The sequence below is a fragment of the Ambystoma mexicanum genome, chromosome 2p, assembly GCF_040938575.1.
Source record: "Ambystoma mexicanum isolate Mex_15411 chromosome 2p, UKY_AmexF1_1, whole genome shotgun sequence".
In the NCBI taxonomy this organism is placed as follows: Eukaryota; Metazoa; Chordata; class Amphibia; order Caudata; family Ambystomatidae; genus Ambystoma; species Ambystoma mexicanum.
In genome coordinates, this window is record NC_090923.1 from 1,212,469,508 (window position 1) to 1,212,491,631 (window position 22,124).

A 22,124-nucleotide genomic window follows, 5' to 3' on the forward strand; every position below is an offset into this window, starting at 1 on the left:
AAAAGGAGGGTCTGTTGGAATCGAAATGATATTATGCCTCCTATCGCAGTATTTGAATGTGTATTGGCCTACGCCAAGTTGTCTAAAATATCATATAAATAGACTCTGCGGCAAGGTCTTGACCTTAACGAAAAGTTATGTAAGTCGCCATCTTGGATTTAGCCGCCATTTTAGGTTCTCTTATAAAGTGGAAGTCACCCTGAACATCAAAATGGAGGCCGAATAACATTCTGAGTGAGATTCTGGCCGTTGTCACCTCCGCACACACGAATAATTAATATGCCTGCAGGCCACTTGTCGGGGTCGCGAACTGAGACCTTGTCCTATCCCTGACCTATGTGTAAATGAACAACTGTATCAGCGGAACTGATCAAAATGCATACATTATGGGATTGACCTGGCAAGGAACCCTAGGCCTGGTCCCAAGAATGGTTAACCCACGAGGGGGTTGGCCAAGGACTGGATAAAGGATATAAAATCCCAAGTATTCCAATGTACTGTCTCTCTACTAATGCACTGAACCTTTGTTGAAGTTTGTTACGTTACTCTGAGAGCCGAATAGCTATCCGTTTGTCAATTGACTTTTGGTAACTGTTGTAGCTTTTAAATAAAGCACTTGTATGTCCTTTGTAACCCGTGTTGGTGTGTTTCTTTTGGGCTTCCCAGCCTCATATCAATTTTTATGTTTTCACAAACAAAGATCCTGCATTAGAAAATGCTAACATGAACAGAGAACCTGCATTACCAGGCCCCCCTGCATGTACAGTGCCCCTGCATGAACTGAAGCCCTGTTTTAACAGTGATTCTGTATTAACAGAGACTTTGCATTAACAGATTCCCTGCATGAACAGAGGCCATTTATTACCAAAGCCCCTGCATGAACAGAGACTCTGCATTAAGGGAAATCCTGCATTAAGAAAGCCCATCCTAAACACAGACCCAGCATGAACAGAGCCCCTGCATGAACTGAGACCCAGCATTAATAAGAGCCCTGTATTAACAGAGGCCAGCATTAACAGAGACCCTACCATAACATAGACCATGCATTAACAGAGTCCCTCCATGGACAGGGTCCATGCATTAACAGACCCCATACATGAAAAGAGCCCATGCATAAACAGAGCCCCTGCATGAACTGAGACTGTGCGTTAACCGACACACTGTATTAACGGAGAACCTGCATGAACCGAGGCCAGCATGAGCAGAGATCCTGCATTAACATAGCCCCTTCCTGAACCGAGCCCCTGCCTGAACGGAGACCCTGTGTTAACATAGACCCCGCACCAACAGAGATACTGCATTCACCGAGGCCAGAATGAATAGAGACACTGCATTAACACATCGCATGCATGTACCGAGCCCCTGCAAGAAGAAGGGACCTTGCATTAAGGGATACCCTGCATTAACAGAGACCCTGCAATAACAGAGCCCATGCATTAACAGAGACCCTCCATGGACAGAGTCCATACATTAACAGACCTCATGGATGACGAAAGCCCATGAATGAACAGAGCCCCTGCATGAACCGAGACCGTGCATTAACCGATACACTGTATTAACAGAGAACCTGCATGAATCGAGGCCAGCATGAACACAGATCCTGCATTAACATAGCCCCTACCTGAACCGAGACCCTGCCTGAACCGAGACCCTGTGTTAATATAGACCCTGCATCAACAGAGATCCTGCATTCCCAGAGGCCAGCATGAATAGAGGGCCTGCATTAACAGAGCCCCTGCATGAAGAAGAGATCTTGCATTAACAGAGACCCCGCATTAACAGAGACTATGCATGAACAGAGACCCTGCATGAACACAGTCCATGCATGAGCAGAGACCTTTCGTGAACTGACCCCCTGCATGAACTATTTAATCGGCACACGTGTGCTGCTGGGGATGGAAGGGTGGCTGCTCCTAGGGTGAGCTATTTTGGAGTACAAATAATCACGTGTGATTTCTGCTAATGACCTGTCCGCCCATCTGCCAGAATGCTCTGATCACTGGCAGCAATGGCACACTGCTTTCAAGTCTATTTTTGGTAATAAAGCCCCTCTTATTTGGGACTTTTTTTTTTAAAACAGCCTCATCCTTGGTTCTCAGCTCATCGCAGGGAGCTGAAGCAATCCTATCGAATGATAGACAGGAGTCGGAGGAGACAAAATAACTAGGAATAGCGTGCTCTTGCTAAAATAGCCCTCAGCTGTTACAAACAGGCTATTTTTAACGCAAAAGCTGCTTTTATTCATAACAACATTAATTCACCCATTAATAGCCTTAATTGTTTAGAGTAGATTTTTCTCTTACAAATCCCCTGCTTGGAACACTCAATTGAATCTTCGGCACGACCAGCAAACGAGTTAAACAACTGCTGCATGGCCAAGATTAGGGACATTCAAAAAAGCTGCCGATTTGGAAAGAAAGCGTTTCCATCTCCCTTGGAGCGTTCAGGCAATTCCCCCAAATCGCTCTCTTAGTTGCAGCAAATCGATGTGGGGGAGTCTCCTCCCTCATGCAGCCCTTAAACTGTACTTGCAAAAACTAAGAGCCTTTCCTGCATTTGCTTTTGCCACATGCAGTCATGCTACTACCTTAGTCCTGCCTACCTCCAACTTCAATAATGTATCACTTTCGCAAGGCACAGTTGCTTCATGTTTGCTTCCCGAAGCTGGATTTGCGCTCAATAAATACCCTGATAATAATAACAATGATAATAATTATTATTATAATAGTCATATTTTATTGAGACCCCACAGTTAAAAATACCCAGAATGGACGAAGCTAATTTGTCAAACTAGCAAATAAATGGCTGCTCTACCAGAGACAGCTAAATTGCTGGAAAAAGTAGTTACCATCCAACTGCGCAACTTCTTGCTGGGTCTTTCGGCGGGCTTTGAATCAGTCAGGGTGAATCTTTCAGCAGCCTTTGAAACAGTCAAGGGTGAATCAGCAGCCTTCGAAACAGTCAGGATGGATCTTTCGGCAGTCTTCGAAACAGTAAGGAGTTGATCTTAGGCGGCCTTTGAAACAGCCAGAGGTGGATCTTTCGGCAGCTTCTGAAACAGTAACGGGTGGGTCTTTTGGAAGCCTTCAAAACAGTTAGGGTTGGATGTTTTGTAAGCCTGCCTTTGAAACAGTCAGTGTTGGATCTTTCAGCAGCTCTCGAAACAGTCAGGGGTGAATCTTTTGGCGGCCTTCAAAACAGTCAGGAGTTGGTCTTTCAGCAGCATTTTAAACAGTCATGGGTGGATCTTTCGGTGGCCTTGAAGACAGTAAGAGATGGATCTTTTGTCAGCCTCTGAAACAGTCAGGGTTTAAACTTTCGGCAGCCTTCAAAACAGCCAGGGGTGAATATTTTGGCAGCCATCGAAAATGACAGGGGAAGAACTTTTGTCTGCCTTCGAAACCATCAGGGTGAATCTTTCGGCAGCCTTCGAAAGTCAGGGGTGGATCTTTCGGTGCCTTGAAAACAATAAGGTTGGATCTTTCAGCTGCCTTGGTGGACCTTTTGGCGACCTTCGAAACAGTCAGCGGTGGACTGGGAATCAAAAGTGGCCTGGATGGAATTGTTTTTCAAAGTGGCCCCATATTACACTGTTTGAGTAAGCCCACTCTCTCTAAAGTAGGGTTTAAGGGATTCCCCCGCAAGAAGATTTGAAAGAAATGAGTCCAAATATGAATTTTTAACCATATTTGTCCATCTTTAGGGATTAAAGTGACGTTTTTAAAAAAACGGACATATAAAATGTATTTGGAGCACGGACTAACACAGTGTACGTTTTATAACACATTCTTTATTTCGAAGGGGCGTGGGGGATAAGGAGAGTCAGCGCGAAGTACAGATTGCATGGGCGAGAGGGTAAGAGCAGCAGAAATACAGGGTACCCACACAAAAGAGGCCCATGGTGCAAGGCTCAGTGCAAAATCTCTAGAGTTCCCCATAGGCCAGTCTCCCACTGGAAACGGTCTGCCATGACATACTCTTATTTTCTTTTATTATTTGTATAGCTCCAAACAAAAACAAGCCCAGGGGCATCAGGGCGCTCACAAGGACGAACAAACAAACAATACTATCTTCATCGAGCCCAAAACTTAAAACAAAAATACAGAAACCCATTACAAAATCAACGTCAGGAACAACTCAGGAAAGAGACAGGTTTTCAAGGTATGCTTCAACAGAGGTGAGGAGGCACAACCCCGCGAGTCTGGGGGGAAGAGTGTTCCAGAGTTTGGGAGCTGCGCAATGGAACACACTCTGGCCCACCACAGAGAATTTGGTTCTTGGAATCATCAGTAAATTGGTGGAATTGGATCTCAGCCTCCTGCGGGTGGGTAACCAATAGAGCCTTTCTGACTAATAGCCAGGGCTGTCATCAAAAAGGCATTTATGTGTCAAAGTAAATAAACAATACAATACAATACAATACAAAAGTAAGAATCTGAAAGGAAATCCTTGCTTCGACTAGAGTGAAACACTTGTCTGGCCTGTGAGATATGCTCTCACTTCCCCATAACTTTAACCATATGGACTGCACTGTTTTTGGGTAACTTGTAATTTGGGTATTTCCCTCTTACAAATTCTCTGCACTAAACTGTGGCAATACTCTAACTTGGCCCCAATGGTAGCCCTTGCATCCGTAGCGCAGCTCTTCTTAGTTGAATACGGTCGCAGTTGACTCAGAAGTTTGAGGTGGTAGACCTGTGTTGTTCACAAATGCCTTTATACTCATCTCTGAGTCAAAATAGTCCCCCATAGTTTTCACTTTTGATGACGTGGCAATGGTACAGCCTGCTATGAGAAAATGTTTATATTCAGTGCCTAGCTTTCTTTTTTTAAATTTTTTGAAAAAATGTATTTATAAGATTTTACACAAAGATAAACAAGCAAGTCAATCAATGCAATAAATACAAATCAGTGAATCACACACAGAATATAATACACTCATAACTAGCAAAGAACTAATATAAACTCAGAAAGTCATCCCAAAACTTTCCATGCAATCTTAACTTCCCTTGTCTCTTAAAAATCACCCTTACCATAGATGCAAGACCAGACATCCCCTCAATCCAATCCTCAACAGCAGGTTTAATCCGTGTTTTCCAGCCCCTCAAAACCAACTTCTTGCCCAAACTAGCATCAGTGCCTAGCTTTCTTAGGCCCTCATTACGACCCTGGCGGAGGACCATGGTGCAATTTGGACCATGGTCCATGGCGCTAAGCTGCCAACTCCGCCATGGGGGTTGGCGGACTTACCGCCCCATGCCGACCTTGGCGGAGCGGTAAGTCCCCAATCCCCATTTACCCTTCCCCATTCCCATTTTTGCCCCATAGGGTATAATGGGAGTGGGGAAGGCGTTAATTACGCCACCGTAATGTACGGTGGCGTAATTAACAACAAGTCCCGTAGCGCCATGGATTTTACCGCCTGCAAAAATCAGGCGTAAAAATCACCATGGCGCTACGGGAACTCGTAGTCAGGCGGAAAGGTACGCCATGCACTACGCCGGCGTAAAACCCTTTCCGCCAGGGTCGTAACGAGGGCCTTAGTCTACTAGCTGTCCCGGCTATCATTCATTTACGTTTGGTATCATTTATTGCCATGCCATTGTCCACCACCCATTGCTGAATATGTGAATAAACCTCATTCAATATATTCTGGGTGCTTTCCAGGATTTCCTGAAAGGGGAATGAAACACTGCGTATCGCCGGCATAGTTAGAATAGGTTATCCCTCTCGTGTCCAAAAGCTCAAACAGTGGTTTACTGAATATATTATAAAGCGTTGGTGACAGACATGACCCTTGTGGAAACCCAAAAGGCGCATTGATCACTTCTGCCAATGCTGTGCCGCTAAACATTCTGGCCTCCCAATTGGCCAGGAAGGGCGTGGGAGAGCTCACTCCTTGCATGCGCAAAGTGAGGAACGGGATGAATTTTAAGCGCACTCCAACTGCGTTTATCCAACAGTCAGGTCATGCTTTTGGCTTCTGGACACTCGCTTAAAGGTCCTCAGAGCACTTCCAGGGCCCGGTTAATGTTTGACCTGTCTGCAGCATGTACTGATGAAGCTGCGAATCTTGGATTCATTTGGCAATCCCACCTGGTTCTGAATTCACAAATCCGTTCTGTGGTTGAAGCTTCATTGTTCAGGATGCACGTGTTCAAGTGGGTTTTGCCGTTTATGCCCAGTCACGATGACTCAGGGAGACTTGGCGCCCACCTAACCGGCTGAACAGCGTCATCATGCAAAATGCGGCAGTCCAGTTCTTTTTTAAACTCCCCAAAAAGTCCAATACCTCAGGCTATTGCTGCTCTCTTCATTGGCTTCCAGTTTGTTAAGGGAAGCTCTTTCAGTTAAGCAGCTGCATGGGCTCCCCCGAACCCCCCAGTTCCTTATTGATAACAATGAATCGCTATGTACCGGCTAGACCTTTCCCCTTCTTAAGAAAGATCTACTGGTCATTCTCCCTTCCAAGTGCACATCTAGGTTCTGTCTGTACACGGTCCCTGTGTGTACCATGCGCGTTTGGTACAGGCATTGGGTCCCTTTTGAAATCAGACACAAATCAAACTTTTTTAAATCTAAGTTGTGTTGGGTCTTTATTTCTGGTTCTCTCCACTGGTTTAGTTTTAAGTTGTTTCACCAGCAACTAGATCCAGCTTGTTTTGCTTGGTGCACATTATGCATTTCTCAAAATCTAAAAATCTTTGAATTGAACCCCCGCTTGAACAGAGTCCATGCATGAATAGAGTCTATGCATGAACAGAGACCATGCATGAACAGAGACCCTTCATAAATAGAGCACATGCATGAACTGTGCACCTGCCTGACCAGAGACCATGCAGAAACAGAGACTGTGCATGAATTGAACCCATGCATGAACAGAGAGCCTTCAAAAACAGAGCACATGCATGAACTGTGCACCTGCCTGACCAGAGACCATGCAGGAACAGAGACTGTGCATGAAAGGAGCACATATGAACACAAACCCTGTATGGACAGAGACCCTGGATTACCTGAGCTACTGCATGAGGTGAGCCCCTGAAACAACAGAGGCCCTGCATGAAACGAGCTCTTGCATGAAATGGGCCCCTGCATGAACTGAACACATGCAAGAACACAGCCCTTGCATGAACTGAGCCGACCCATGAACCAAGCCCCTGCATGAACAGAGACGCTGCATGAACATAAACCCATCATAAACAGAGCACATGCATGAACTGTGCACCTGCTTGACCAGAGACCATGCGGGAACAGAGACTGTGCATGAACTGAACCCATGCATGAACAGAGAGCCTTCAAAAACAGAGCACATGCATGAACTGAGCCCCTGCCTGAACAGAGACCATGTGGGAACAGAGACCCTTCATGAAAGGAGCACCTGTGAACACAAACCCTGTATGGACAGAGACCCTGGATTACCTGAGCTACTGCATGAGGTGAGCCCCTGAAACAACAGAGGCCCTGCATGAAACGAGCTCTTGCATGAAATGAGCCCCTGCATGAACTGAACACATACAAGAACAGAGCCCTTGCATGAACTGAGCCCACACACGAACCAAGACCCTGCATGAACAGAGACCCTGCATGAACAGAGATCCTGCATGAACTAAGCCCCTACATGAACACAGGCCATGCAAGAAGTAAGCGCCTGAATAAACTGAGATTCTGCATGAACATAGACCCTGCAAGAAGTGAGCACCTGCATGAACTGATTCCCATCATTATCGGTGACCCTGCATGAACAGAGAACCTACATAAACAGAGCCCCTGCGTGAACACAGGCCATGCAAGCAGTAAGCGCTGGCATAAACTGAGATCCTGCATGAAATAATCACCTGCATGAACTGATTCCCATCATAAGCGCTGACCCTGCATGAACAGAGACCCCACATGAACACAGGCAATGCAAGAAGTAAGCGCCTGCATAAACTGAGATCCTGCATGAAATAATCACCTGCATGAACTGATTCCCATCATAAGCGCTGACCCTGCATGAACAGAGACCCCACATGAACACAGGCAATGCAAGAAGTAAGCGCCTGCATAAACTGAGATCCTGCATGAAATAATCACCTGCATGAACTGATTCCCATCATAAGCGCTGACCCTGCATGAACAGAGACCCCACATGAACACAGGCAATGCAAGAAGTAAGCACCTGCATAAACTAAGATCCTGCATGAACATAGACCCTGCATGAAGTGATCACCTGCATGAACGGATTCCCATCATAAGCGGAGACCCTGTATGAACAGAGACCCTGCATGAACAGAGATCCTGCATGAATTGAGCCCCTGCATGAACACAGGCCATGCAAGAAGTAAGCGCCTGCATAAACTGAGACCCTGCATGAACAGAGACCCTGCATGAAGTGATCACCTGCATGAACTGATTCCCATCATTACCGGTGACCCTGCATGAACACAGACCCTACATGAACAGAGCCCATGCATGAATATCGACCCAGCACAAAGTGAGCTCATCTCGAAGGGCGACTGGAAGCCATCATCTTGTTGCATCTTAACGCTGGCTAAACCCAATAGAAGTCATCAACACAACTCGTTTCGAGCTGGCTGACTCGACTCACTGGAAGCAGTTGCCTTTATTCATCGTGACACCACATCGACCTGCTGGAAGCCATCGTCTTGGCCCATCTTGATGCTGACTGGACTGATGAAAAGCCCCTACAAACCTGGCTCAATGCTGTTGATCCCCAAGAACAAGCACAGGAGGTTTTGAAGACGTTCTGCCCCCTTCCCTACCTGAAATGACCCTAGTGACTAGTAAGGCCGCACTCTCTACCTTTTAAAAAGAGATCTTCAGTGAAACTGATTTTGCTGCTGAAGGTATTGCCCGGGCACCCCTGCCTTCAGAGCCAGAGTGCCCCCTTTCATTACAAAGGCCCTCATTACAACACCGGCGGTAACCAATGGCGCTATTAGCACCATGGTTGCTGCCGGTATTGTAACAAGTCCGCCAATGGTAAATGGGGAAATACCGCCCCATTCCAAGGTTGGCGGGGCGGTAATTCCCCATTTATCATTGGCCCTTCCCCATTCCCATTTTTGCCCCATCGGGCTCAATGGGACTGGGGAAGGCGGTAATTACGGTACCGCAAATTGCGGTACCGTAATTACCTCGGAAGTCCCTTTGCGGGTCCCTACTTTAAAGGCTGGTCCAGACCAGCCGTTAAGGTCGGGAGCCACAAAGGGACCTTGTAATCAGGCAATAAGGGTTTAACGGCGCCGACACCTTTTACGGCGCCGTTAAACCCTTAACGCCAGGGTCGTAATGACCCCCAAAGTCTGCATATTCTTCTCTTACAGGGCTGGGTTATAGTGTTTTTCGTTAGCGTGTGTGTGTTTTTTCTGTTTATTAACGTATCCTTGGTTATAGAACCATGGGTGGACATTCTTTTATTTTGCTGCCCCAGTGCTATTGCTGTCTGGGCTGCTTCTGTGCTAGCTCACATCCACCCTGAAGAGTAAGCCTGCCCTCGGCCCATGTTACCAAAGGAGGCAAAGGAGTCACACCTGTCGGGCTGTGCCTGTTTCACCTTTATGATTGGGATGGCTGGGGGTTTGGTAGTAGTGTGGGGTTGAGTAGGGGTGCTATTCACTACTCATTCCTGTGCTCCTGCAGGGCAGCAGTCATTTCGGCACAGGGGCCTGCTAGGTTTCTGACCCCTTGGCAGGATAATCACTCCACCCACCTCCTAGACATGCACGACGTTGCACAACAGTTTAGGAATCCGCGGTAATGCGAGATGATCATTAGGGCCACATGCTTGTGTAAAGTGTGAATGCCAGAGCTGTTTTGTACTAATCCCGCACAACATACCATAACGTGATATGTGACTGCCTCTATCCCCGGCTCAGCCTTGGAACTGTACCAACATGTTACAAACTCCCTCACTGTTAATGTTATCCCAAAATAACCCCTTACCGAGGTTCAGCCCTACCCCCTCTTCTTCACCTCTCAGCCCTGTGCTGCAGTGGTATCCAGTGAATGCAGCGAATAGGAAATAACGAATGAAATGTGTACGAATAAAAAACGAAAAAATACTGAATTCTTTAATAAATATATATGTGTGGGTGGGGTAAGGGGTTACATCTAGTGGGAAGGGGGCTAGGGTGGGGCTTTAAACATGGGGATCCGGGGCCTTGGAGGGGACACCCCAAAAAAAGGTACAAATTAATGTGTTATTTATTTATTTGTTAAAATCACATATATCTGCTGAAGTGAAATTTTTGGCACACTCCTCCCGCTGCAACCTCCCCCTCCTCTCTTTACCTGGCCCCACCTCCATTTATGCGACTTCAGTGTACATTTGCCTGTAAAGTATGAAAAAGATGACGCTATTGGCTTTGTCAATACTTGTTTTATTGTCCAGGAATCCTCAGGATGGACTGGAGAGTCTGTCATTCAAAGAACTATTGGCTATTTCACAAATACAATGCTGTTGGTAACGGCTCTCACAGGTTTACGATCATTGGCCTCATTACGAGTTTGGCGGTAGCCGTGTCCTTAAGAAGGGCACGGCTACCGCCAAACTCACTAACGGCACCGGCACCCGCGATTGGGCCATTACCGGCCCATTACGAGTTGAATGGGCCAGTAATTGCCCATTCGCGGGTGCCAGTATAGCCGGGCTCCCAATCCCCATTCTGCCCAATAGGGCAGAATGGAGGTGGGGAGCATGGTTGCACCGGCACAGTTTATAACGGTGCCAGGGTCGGACTGGGACAAGAAATAGGCCCGGTCACCCAAAAATAAGTGGGCCACCCCTCGCCTCAAAAAAGATGCCTTGCCTCACGAACCTTGACCTCTGATGACTTCACTGGAAGTGATGTCATTTGACCCCACCCCTAAGTGACATCCCAAGAAGCGATGGAACACGACCTTTCACCCCTTGACAAAACAGGAAATGGCATCAAATGGCATTGTTACTAAGTACACTAAATTACTGGGAATACAAGCAGACTCCAATGCCAAATGATAATGGCCTCATTACGACCCAGGCGTTAAGGGTTAACGCCGTTGTTAACCCTTAACGCCTATTCTAATTTTAACGGCTGCTCTTAGCAGCCGTTAAAATCCATGGCGCTAACCTGCCATGATGCTAATTACGCCACCGTAATTTACGGTGGCGTAATTAGCGCCTTCCCCACTCCCATTATGCCCTATGGGGCAAAAATGGGAATGGGGAAGGGAAAATGGGAAATGGGTATTTACCGCCCCACTCACCTTGGAATGGGGCGGTAAATCCGCCATCCACCATGGTGTAAACGTAGTTTACACCATGGTGATAAAGTTGGCGCAATTAGCGCCTGGGTCGTAATGACCCCCATTAATATGTTATTGAATAGCACTTACGCTTAAGCACTTTTTTATAGAGCAAATATGCATACAATATCACCCAACCTGTGTTGGTACTCATTTATCGACCTAAGAAAAATTAAAGGCTTTTTGAGAAAAAAAAAAAGATTTTAAAAAATCAAATATATATTTTTCAAATTTTTTTTCTCCAAACCGGCCTAGGCATGGGCAGAAACCGGCCCCCACTTCCCATGGACGATTTTGGCCCGGCAACGGCCGAAAGTCCGAGAAGCCAATCCGACCCTGGTCCCGGTGCAATCACGAGTTCTGTTCGCGGGTGCCGCTCTGCACACCTGGTCTGACCAGGCGTGCAGAGCGGCACCCACGAGCAGAACTCGTAATGTGGCGGTATGGTAACAACAGTGCCGGTAGCACTACCAGCGTCGTTGTTGCCTTACCGCCACATTCGTACTGAGGCCCACTTGTTTATACAAGCCATCACATGCTACTTTTGATGATGATATGATCTGGATGTATGTATGGGGTTCATAAAGTCCTAATCCAGCTAGAAAGAACAATTGGGGTATTTCTTTAGGCGAGTTAAAAAGAATGTTAATGGATATCATTTTGCACCATACACTTCTTTCCATCTAGTCCTTTTTATGAATGTCCTTCGCAGGACCATGCATATGCAAGTCGCGCTAACCCCAACACGGCTCCCCAACCCCTTACAGGTACAAATGAAGAGCGGAAACCAAGCGCTCAAATAACGGAGACTTTATTCAACTCTACACCATTCCAAAATTGAACTGTCTTTCCAGCCAACCCCCTCAAACCCCCGCCCCTTCCCGCCGCGTCACTTCCCCGGCTCCCGCGTCACGTGATTAGGCTAGAACCAATACATCACATACTGAATGCAAATGAAAAAGTGATTTTAAGTGCTAAGGTAGTCTATGTTCTTGTTGAATTCCCACTCCTGCAGTTAAGTGATCCTGTTCAGATCAGGTGCTAATAATATTATAGCTCCTTCCTGTGGCACTGCCCTGCTGGTGCCACTCATACGAATATATCCATGGAGCTGTGTTTTTTGTTTCCGCTCTTTCCGTTTGTTGCAGTATTTGTATTCTCTTGTTTTTTGTTGGAAGTACTTGCCTATTTTTAAGAAGAAATAACTGCTTATCTCTAGCGCTGTGGGGTAACAAGCGACTAAAGACTTATACATACATTGGGCCTCATTGCGAGGAGGGCGGTAAGGCATTAAAGGCGCCAGTAAAAGGTGCCAGAGCCGTTAACCCCTTACCGCCCTATTACGAGGTCCGCTCGCAGGACCCGCTCAGGACGCCTGGTTTTACCAGACGTCCTTAGCTGGGCTCGCGAGCGGACCCAGCATGCTAACAACGGGCCCGTTAATGACGGGCCCGTTGTTGGCATGCTCCCCGTTCCCATTGAGCCCTATGGGGGCTGAAATGGGAATGGGGATGGACCGGGTCCGGGTTCCCTGAATGGGGAAATACCGGGCCCTCGAAGGTCGGAATGGCCCGGTATTTCCCCATTCAGGGAACCCGGACCCGAGTTTGGGGGTAGCCATGCCCTTATTAAGGGCATGGCTACACCCAAACTCGTAATGAGGCCCATTGATTGGAAGAGAAAGGATTAAAGGGATTATCAAAATAATTTAGGAAAGGGGGTGGAAAGGGGAAAGCAGGGAGGCATGGTGTGGTACTCCATAAAATAAAAGCGTTTCAAATGAAAAGCTCACGAACACCTTGACAAATTGACACCATCTTAAGTTGAAAGACATTTTTACACACCCTTGAGGTAGAAGCACTATCAGGGGTCAATTGGTGACGAGGTTGTCCATGATGAGCAGTCAGTTCCATTCTGAAGTGCAGGAGAGACTGGAACAATCTGATAGGCGTCTGTATGTTGTTCCTGAGTGTGGATGTGAAGCAGGAGAAGGCCTGTTTTCTGATTCTTTCCTTCTTGCATCTCTTAGATTCTAGGCTGGCGCTATAACATCTGGTGTGACGCAGTGCTCCAGAGCAGTGCCTTTTCCAGAGAGGCTGGATGGAACTTGCTTTGCCATTGCTTTGTATGTGATGGAGGCCATTTTAAAGGGGTTACAGGCTTGGAGGGGTTACCAGTGTAGCCCTCTCAGGGCTGGGATGATGCAGTATTATTTCCTTAGTCCTGTGATGAGACAGGCTGCAGCTTGATGGACAGCTTTTAGTGGAGCCATTGAGGAGGTTGCGATTTGGCATGGAGAGCATTGCCCTGTCCAAATGGGAAAGGATCATGTCTAAGCACGGATATGAGGTAGCAGAGGGCAGAGAGGGAGAGAGACCACACTAAAGGAGCAACAGGGGAGAGAGGGCAAGAGGGTCGTAAAGACAAATAACAAGGGAGGGGCATGGGATATGGAGGGGTAGAGGGGGCAAGGGGACAAATCAGGTGGGGAGGGGGAATGAGGGGAGCAACACGGAGCATGGAGGGGATGTGGGGGGACAGGGTAGCAACACGGAGCATGGAGGGGGTGTGGGGGGACAGGGGAGCAACACAGAGCATGGAGGGGGGTGGGGGACAGGGTAGCAACACGGAGCATGGAGAGGGGGTGGGGGGACAGGGGAACAACACAGGAGCATGGAGGGGTGGTGGGGCAGGGGAGCAACACGGAGCATGGAGGGGATGGAGGGACAGGGGAGCAACACGGAGCATGGAGGGGGGTGGGGCAGGGGAGCAGCACGGAGCATGGAGGGGGGGTGGGGGGTCAGGGAAGCAACACGGAGCATGGCGGGGGGTGGGGGGACAGGGGAGCAACACAGAGCATGAAGGGGGGTGGGGGGACAGGGGAGCAACACGGAGCAGGGAGAGGGGGGTGGGGGGGACAGGGGAGCAACACAGAGCATGGAGGGGGGTGGTGCAGGGGAGCCACACGGAGCATGGAGGGAGGGGTGGGGACAGGGGAGCAACACGGAGCATGGAGGGGGGGTGGGGGGACAGGGGAGCAACACAGGAGCATGGAGGGGTGGGGGGACAGGGGAGCAACACAGGAACATGGAGGGGGGACAGGGAAGCAACACGGAGCATGGAGGGGGGTGGGGGGACAGGGGAGCAACACAGGAGCATGGAGGGGGTGGGGGAACAGGGGAGCAACACAGGAGCATGGAACGGGGAGTGGGGGGACAGGGAAGCAACACGGAGCATGGAGGGGGGGTCGGGGGACAGGGGAGCAACACAGGAGAATGGAGGGGGAGGTGGGGGGACAGGGGAGCAACACAGGAGCATGGAGGGGGGTGGGGGGAAAGGGGAGCAACACGGAGCATGGAGGGGGATGGAGGGACAGGGGAGCAACACAGAGCATGAAGGGGGGGTGGGGCAGGGGAGCAGCACGGAGCATGGAGGGGGGGTGGGGGACAGGGAAGCAACACGGAGCATGGAGGTGGGGTGGGGGGACAGGGGAGCAACACAGAGCATGAAGGGGGGGTGGGGGCACAGGGGAGCAACACGGAGCAGAGAGAGGGGGGTGGGTGGGACAGGGGAGCAACACAGAGCATGGAGGGGGGTGGGGCAGGGGAGCAACACGGAGCATGGAGGGGGGATGGGGACAGGGGAGCAACACGGAGCATGGAGGGGGGTGGGGGGACAGGGGAGCAACACAGGAGCATGGAGGGGGTGGGGGGACAGGGGAGCAACACAGGAGCATGGAGGGGGGACAGGGAAGGAACACAGAGCATGGAGGGGGGTGGGGGGACAGGGGAGCAACACAGGAGCATGGAGCGGGGGGTGGGGGGACAAGGAAGCAACACGGAGCATGGAGGGGGTGTGGGGGGACAGGGAAGCAACACGGAGCATGGAGGGGGTGGGGGGACAGGGGAGCAACACGGAGCAGGGAGAGGGGGGTGGGGGGGACAGGGGAGCAACACAGAGCATGGAGGGGGGGTGGGGCAGGGGAGCAACACGGAGCATGGAGGGGGGTGGGGACAGGGGAGCAACACGGAGCATGGAGGGGGTGGGGGGGACAGGGGAGCAACACAGGAGCATGGAGGGGGGTGGGGGGACAGGGGAGCAACACAGGAGCATGGAGGGGGGACATGGAAGCAACACGGAGCATGGAGGGGGTGGGGGGACAGGGGAGCAACACAGGAGCATGGAGGGAGTGTGTGGGGACAGGGGAGCAACACAGGAGCATGGAGCGGGGGGTGGGGGGACAGGGAAGCAACACGGAGCATGGAGGGGGGTGGGGGGACAGGGGAGCAACACAGGAGCATGGAGGGGGGTTGGGGGGTCAGCCAATTCTGATAAACCTGGTATGATTACAGAATCATGTGTTCCTTTTGTTCTCCCTGTTGCCTCCCCACACCCCTGCCCTCACCGCCATCCCAAAGAGATCCTGCTCCCTTTCCCCACCCCCTTCTCTCCCTCCCCACTTACCTGCCGGACCGGAGCTTTGTGCTCCGGTCCCGCACTTCTCTCGCCCGCAACCGCCATGGAAATGGAAAGGAGTCTAAGTTCCTTTTCCTATGATAGCGGCCATCTTGGTTTATTACCGGAAATTGGGCTCGCACAATACATACAGAGCCCATCTCCCATGAAAAAATAAACTCTGTGAACCCCAGGATGTAAATAGCTATCACCCCCTTTTCGGGGGTACATACATGGCCGAGTCTGTCTAGGTTCTGGCTGGTGGGCTGTTACCGGCCATGAACGCCCCCTGACTCGGGAGTGATTGCTATAATCTCAAACCAAAAATCGGTGAGTTTCCCTAAGTGGTGGAGCCATGAAACAAACTCAGTAGAGAATCCCTGCTCACCAAGGAAGTCAGTGTTGGGGGCATGGTAGAAACACAAGAGCAGCATGGAGCGCTGCTGCTCCCAAATATGCACAAGAACACCAAGAAAAACAGTATGGCAGGCTGAAATGTGCACTCCTTCATTGGAGATACCTGTGTTACAATGCAATCCAGTAGTAATGAACAAATCACACACATCTAGCAGCCTACTGTCATGTCCACGCGTACGATCGGTCCACGACCATACGCGTATAGCCCTTTAAGAACGCTGCAGCCAGGTGCCTGGAAGTTGGCATGGCAACGCTAGCGTCCCGTCCTTCCCTGTTCCTGGTACCGTCAACGTCGAGTGGCACGTAACGTCGTCACATGATCTGTATTTAAGCACCTCCCACTTGTTGCCCAGTGCTTCTGATTTGTATTAGTGGCGTTACGAAAGTTGCTTGTTTATTCCTTGCTTCCTTGCCCTTGTTTCCCTCTCCTTGCTTCTGGAACTCTTGTGCTTTGACCCGGACTGTTTATTGGATTTTCGTCTTGGATTGCCTCTTGCTACGTGCTTGCCGGATGTGTGTTATGACCATGGAAAGCTAACGGAACTGCCTTGTCTCTGCCCCTCTTGTTGTGCCGCTCTTCATGTTCACGGCCGTTTCTGAACAGTGCTTTTTCTTCATCTGCTGAACTTGGAATGTTATGAACTTCGGATACCTGGGATTTTGTTGGAACAGTGATTTCTGTACACGGACTAGAGACTGCCTCAGTGTACTTAGGCGTCCTTGTGCCGTCGGGTTAGGGTGTGCTTCTTTTTCCTCTGGAAACCGGACCTGTCCCATCTTGCCTCTCTGCTTGGAACTTCCAAAGACTGCACAGACTTTAATATGGTAAGCCCGTAAGGGGTTTCTTGTTCTTGATTTCACCTGGATAAGGGGAGGGGGCTAGATATGAATTGACTAGGACAGCATTAGTACTACCATTTACGCATCTAGTCTAACTGTATACTATTGCAAACTACGTTTTGGTTCCGAAAGAGTGGTTGTCCTGCATATGCACATTGTGATTAAACCTCGCACTTCGCTTGTAGGTTCATTGTGTTTCCTGTCCTACGCATCTCGTCTTGCCTTCTCGACACCGGCTTCTACGACATTGATCCTGTGGGAGCGGTCTCCTAGTGCGACACCTGGGTCTCATCTGGTATCCTTTCTTTCCTCTGATTTGCTACTCTGGTTGTCTGATTACAGTACCAGAGGGGTACATCAGGTGGAAGAACTCGTCCACTACACTACGTGGGCAACTCGGACCCTGACATAATTAGAAGCCTCACTATGGATACCAATGAGGCATTGGCCACTATCATGCAACTAGTGGCAGATTTGCGTAACGATATGACGGTGACTCATACGGCTACACAACATCGCATAGACGAGTTGCAAGCAGGTTTTCAACCCTTTGGGGCCAAAGCTCCCGCCCCCTCTATCGCTTCCGGCTCGGGTGTGGTGCCTCCACAACAGGGTACTGGACCTGTTTATATGACCGCCCAGTTTCCCTTAGCCCCACCGGAACGCTTCAATGGTGACCCCAAGGCTTTCCAAACCTTTTTGAATCAGTGTAGGCTGCACTTTCTGAGCCGCCCTGCCTCCTTCCCGGATTCTACTACTAAGGCAGCATTTCTGTTGTCTCACCTGGGGGGAACGGCAGCTGCCTGGGCTAATCCGTTACTGGAGGAAGGGAGTCATCTTCTCTATAACTGTGATGCTTTAATCGATGCTATGAATCGAGTATTTGACACACGTTACGCCACACAGACTACTGACCTAGAACTACTTGGTCTTCAGCAGGGAAACATGTCCCTATTATCGTATTTAGCAAAGTTCAATCAGCTTGTGGCGGAGACAGGGTGGCCCCAAGAGAACAAGGCCTCTTTGTTTTATAAAGGCTTATCAGACTCCCTTAAGGACACTCTGGCTACAGTACCCGTAATACCCACGGCTTTCAATGAACTGTTGGATTTGGTTCTCCAGATCGATTCTCGGCAGGCAGCTAGGAAGGGAGAAAAGAGAGGGACACCTCCAGTTGTCCCTGCAACCCCTCTACCTGCTCCTGGATCCACAGAGCCTATGCAGATAGGGGCAGTTAGGGCCCCCTTATCCGCCGAAGTCAGGGAACATCGGAGAAAGAATGGTTTATGTTACTATTGTGGATCATCAGACCATTTGCTTCGAGAATGTCCTAAAAAACTCACTAAGAAACAGGGAAATGCCAAAACCCGTAGACTGAAGGGATCCAGACGCCGGGTGGTTCCTCTGTTGGTCCCACGTTATATAGCCCCTACTGCTTGTCGGTTTCTCTTTCGGTTGTTGAACTTGAGAAACTAGATGTGGTGGTGATTTTGGATTCAGGAGCTACGGGAAACTATGTGGACGCTTCTTATGCCAGGGAACTGGGTTTACCAGTGGTTCCCAAATCATGTCCTGAAGAGGTGAACGCAGTTGATGCTTCTTCACTAATATCTGGTCTGGTAACTGAACGTACTACCGATCTTGTCATGACTATGGATTGTGGCCATCAGGAGGGCATAACGTTCGATCTGATAGCTGCACCACAGTTTAAGATTATTCTTGGTATACCTTGGTTGAGATTGTACAACCCCTCTGTGGATTGGCATTCCGGAGAGATTAGTTTTTTCTCGGACTATTGCGAAAACAATTGCTTGACAACCCGCTTAAACACTGTCAGTCCGAGTCAGATACTCTCAGAAAATGTTCATACCGTTGGGGCAGTTACTAACACTGTGCTTCCTCCTATGTATAAAGAATATCGGGATGTCTTTAACGCCCGCGGGGTGGACGTGCTTCCACTGCACCGGCCTTATGACTGCCCAATTAAGCTTGTCCCCGGAGCCAAGATTCCGTCCGGGCGTATATATTCCCTGACCCCAAAGGAGGATTTAATCTTGAAGGAGTACATTGAGAAGTCCCTGAAGTCTGGCTTCATACGACCCTCACGTTCACCTGCTGCCTCCCCTATGTTCTTCGTCCCCAAAAGAGAAGGGGATCTCCGTCCATGCATCGACTACCGGGAACTAAATGTGGTCACTATCCGGAATCAATACCCCATTCCTTTGATTTCGGTCTTATTGGACCAATTGGGTTCAGCTAAGCTCTTCACTAAACTGGATTTGAGGGGGGCATATAACTTGGTGCGTATACGTCAGGGTGACGAGTGGAAGACCGCCTTCAAAACCAGGTATGGTCTTTTTGAGTACTGTGTCATGCCCTTTGGCCTATGTAACGCTCCGGCGACCTTCCAATATTTCATCAATGAGGTTTTTCACGACATGTTGGACCAGTATCTAGTTGTTTATTTAGACGACATATTGATCTACTCGCCATCTATCTCCACTCATGTCACTCATGTTTCTAGTGTGCTCCAAAGATTAAGAGAAAATAACCTATATGCCAAATTGGATAAGTGCATGTTCCATGTGTCCGAAGGGGAATTCCTGGGCTATAATATCACTAGCCAAGGAATACAGATGAGTCGGTCCAAAGTAGCGGCCATATTGGATTGGCCCTACCCTAACACATGAAAAGCCCTGCAATCATTTCTAGCCTTTGCCAATTTTTATCGGCGTTTTGTCCATGGGTTCTCTGCTATTGTGTCCCCGCTTATGGAACTAACCAGCAGCAAGCGCGAGTTTAAGTGGAATCAGGAGGCACAACAGGCCTTCGAGACCTTGAAATCCGCTTTCACCTCTGCACCAGTGCTCCAGCATCCAAACCCATCCCTGCCATTCATCGTGGAAGCCGATGCTTCCGACATTGCCCTAGGAGCAATCTTGTCACAACATTGCCCCTAGACCGCTGGTTTGCACCCGGTTGCCTACCATTCCAGAAAACTCACACCCTATGAGAGAAACTATACTATCACTGAAAGGGAAGTTTTGGTCGTTAGGGATGCCTTTATGGTATGGAGACATCATCTCCTGGGCACCCCTGAACCGGTCCAAGTGTTCACTGACCACAGGAACCTCTTAGCCCTTCAATCAGTGAAATGTACCACGGCACGCCATGCTAGATGGCATGAGTTCTTTGCCATGTTCAATTTTACGATTACTTATCGTCCGGGATCTTTGAATTCCAAGGCCGATGCCCTCTCTCGTCTCCATGGAGTTTCCGAACCATCCAATCTTCAGGGTGCGTTGTTGTTACCGAATCAAGTAGTGTGTGGGTGTACGTTACATCCCTCTCTAAAGGCTTTCATCCAGAAATGGGTCTCCACCAGTCCTCCAGAAGTCTCTACCCACAGATTGGAGATCATCCGTTCTTTGCCATACAAACAGGGAAAGCTCTATCTACCTGATTCAGACACATGGAATACAGCCTTGCAATGGTGCCACGACTCTGCTCTGGCTGCGCATCCGGGAATGCAGAAAACCCTAGACCTTCTGAGAAGATGGTGCTGGTGGCCTTCTATGGCTCGGGACATTAAGAATTATGTAGCCTCCTGTGCTGTGTGTGCTCAGTGCAAGCATCAACGTGGTAGACCCGTGGGTTTGTTGCAGCCAATGCCTTTACCCGACACTCCTTGGAAAATTATTTCTATGGATTTTGTTGTGGAGCTTCCATTGGTCGAGGGGTATGACACTATCTGGGTCATTATCGACTATTTCTCCAAAATGGCACTTTTTGTAACCTGTCGTGGTGTATCAACCGCTCCAACACTGGCCAAACTGTTCTTGAGGAACGTGTTTCGATTATTTGGTCTGCCTTCGGTAATAATTACAGACCGCGGGTCCCAATTCACTTCTCGTTTCTGGAAAGCCTTGACCATGACCTTAGGTATTGATGGCAGATATTCCAGCGCTTACCATCCCCAAACTGATGGTCAAACCGAGTGGTTAAACGCCACTATGGAACAGTATCTACGTTGCCTTACCTTTCAACGTCAGGATACGTGGGTTTCTGTTCTCCCCATGGCAGAATTTGCCTATAATAATTACATGCCACGACATGCTTGTCCCCCTTCTTTGCCCTCTATGGACAACATCCTCGCTCCTTGCCTAGTATTACTGATCTGCCTCCACACAATCCTGCGGCCTTTGGATGCCTGCGAAAACTATCAGACAATCATATCTTTGTTAGAAAACAGCTACTGCAGGCCCAGCTTCGGACCAAAATGTATGCTGATGCACGCCGTACCCCGGCCCCGGAGTATCTTCCGGGCATGAAGGTGTGGTTATCTGCAAAAAACCTGCGCATTCCAGTCCGAAAAACCCTGCTGCCTCGGTTTGTGGGCCCCTACAAGGTTTTACAAGTTATCAATCCAGCCGCTATCCGCTTGGACCTTCCCTCTAAATGGAAGATACACCCTGTTACACCGTGGCGACACTGGTCTCTTTGGCAGCGCCGTCGTGTGTACGGAGCGATACTATCCAATACGTCCAAGATGGCCGCGGATGTCCGTGCCGTTGTTACAGACAACGTTATAGACGTTGCACGCTCCCCAGAGACACGGATGGCTGTTCACGTGATCACATATAGTGAAGGAAGTTCTGCTACCCGCCGCGTCGCTACTGCTGATTTCGGCGCTCCGTAAGTTCGCTGCTAGGTGATTCCTCGCTTACCTTGTGAATTTCTTGCTCTCCCTAACTGCTACCTATTGACTCTCTTCCATTTAGACTCTCCTCTCCTTTCTCATCTCGGCCACATTCCGGGTCTGGTTTTTCACCGGCAAGTTATCGCTCCCAACATCCATTCAGGCTGTCATCACTTTCTGCTTTCCCATCCAAAGTAAGTTAGCGTGTTTTCCCAAACACCCGTTCCCCGCGTTACTTGTTCCCATTGGCTGAAGTTTAACCTTCTTTTTCTATAAGGGAGGGCTTTAGTTACTGATCTCGGACTACAATATTGGAGACTGGTATCCCCGGTCACCTTACTGTTCTTTGTAACCTCAGCATAATCCTACAGTAAGTTCCAGCCTGTTACCTCTCCTGAGTCTTTCAGCCTGTCCTTCATTTTTGAAT